The sequence below is a fragment of the Carlito syrichta genome, unplaced genomic scaffold, assembly GCF_000164805.1.
Source record: "Carlito syrichta isolate Samal-C Ts95f unplaced genomic scaffold, Tarsius_syrichta-2.0.1 Scaffold315995, whole genome shotgun sequence".
Taxonomy (NCBI): Eukaryota; Metazoa; Chordata; class Mammalia; order Primates; family Tarsiidae; genus Carlito; species Carlito syrichta.
Window position 1 is genome coordinate 49,772 of NW_007260091.1, and position 2,085 is coordinate 51,856.

Below are 2,085 nucleotides of genomic sequence, written 5' to 3' on the forward strand. Positions count from 1 at the left end.
ACCGGTTTCACATGCTCAAATGTAGGCCAAAGCTGATATTTCACAACATATATCATAAGTCATGGTAAAAACAAAGGAGTAAGGTGCTAACGGATGTGGGATAGTCGCAGTGTGAATAAGTGACATTTCAGTTGCGGTGGGCGGGCTGAACCACTCCACTGGAGGAGGAAGGAGCCTGCTGGTTGGTGGGTGTGGGGTAGATCTCATGGGGGGTGCCACTTGTCAGGGATTCTCAAAGTCCAGGAGGCAGTTACTGACCACGCTTTCCTTACAATACGTGCCCCCACACCGAGCAGCAGCTCAGGCTTGGGGAAGGATGTGCCGTCCTTAAAGAACCTCCCTCCAACCACACCCAGCTTGTCCATCCGCTCCTGCTCCTTTTTCTCCAGCTCCTGACTGTTTCCCTCGCTTTCATTCTTCACTTCTTTGCTCTCTTGATAGGATCTAAAATGATCCAAATATATCTAGTTAGAGAATTCTAGAAAATAACAAAGAAAAAGTCTAGTTAGAGAATTATAGAAAATAACAAAGAAAAACCCAGCACAATCCCTGGTATAGGATAATCATAAAATGGGAATCAATGACCTTTACTAAATGCTCATTAGTGACAGGCCTTTCATCCTTAGGGCAACTCCATGGGAAGAGACACCTTTACACATGTGTACCAAAATGAAGGCACAAATGAAGGAATGAACATACTTCTACACTCTGACGTTGAAATGACACCTTGTGGTTTAGTTCCACCAGCCAGTAAGCAATGAGAATCTTAAGAAAGGACTGATTCTGTGTGGTCAAAAAAGGGTGCACTCTGATAGGGACAGAGCCTTTTTCAATCAAAGGAATTAAAAATGCCAGGTAGATCTTGCTTTTTGCAAATATCCCTGGAAAGTTGGTCATGCATATCAGGTTGTGTATTTAATGTACTGAAGTATCTGCACATAAGCATTAAGATTTTGCCTACACATTTTGTTTGGAATAGTCTGATAGGCAAAAGGATGCAGGGTTATAGCTGAAAGGAGATCGGCTAAGGATGAAATGCTGTTGAAACTGGATTCAGCGCTTCTCCCCCCTTGTGCATCTGTTCACAGATTTCCATAATCAGAACTCAGTGAGATGCCTTAAGGTAGCATCACTAATGACTATCCAACACCACACTTAGGTCCTGCCTCACACAGTCCTTCTCAGACTTTTACTGAGGACTTCCTATTGCTGACTCTGCTTTATGTGCGAGAGGCAAGAACCGGCCTGTCTTCAGCTGTCTCATAGTCTAGAGTGGATACACGAAGTGTGCATCCACTATCACCTCATGGCAGAAGTTGGAAAGCACTGTTAGTAGATCAGGCTCAGGAGGAATCCACCTTGAATCAATTAGAGTGAGGCACACCTGCCTGCTGCTGCACATTCACCTTGTCCTTTCCTCAACAACCCATCACTCAACTTTACTACATGGCACAGAAGCAACTGTCAAGTAAGCACTGACCACAGTTCTCATCGTTTCAGAGACCTTGCTGTCAGAGATGTTAAAAGAACACATAGGGTCAGACAAAAGAAAGCCATAACACATCACAGGCTGACACGGAGGACTGTGGTGAGCTGAAGCACTCTACGTCGTAGCTCCAGAGGGCGTGAGCTGTTGGAAATCACTTTTCCAGCCAATTACTGCAATAAGCCACTGAGACAGTAGAGGCCTGCAATCCCCACTGCATACACCAAGCTCCTAAGGACTGCAGTGAGCATCCTAGTTTTATTAAATATGCAAAATTATAAAATTACAGGGGGCACTTGAATTGAGTGGGAATGTGTCCACTAAATTTCTCATGAATGCAATAAGAAACACAGGAAAATTAACAATTTCTCTTGGGGAAAATAATAAGAACAACAACAATCACATGAGCAGCAGTGCTTCTGCTCAACTCACCAGTGCAACAGGAAATCTACTAAACTCATCAACTTCTCTGGGGAAACTAGGGACAACAGTGTTTTTGATGCCCCATTCTCAACTTTCCTTTTTTTGTGTGTGTGTTGGAGTCTCACTCTGTCACCCAGACTGGAGTGCAGTGGCCGCTCCCGGCCACTGCAGCCTCG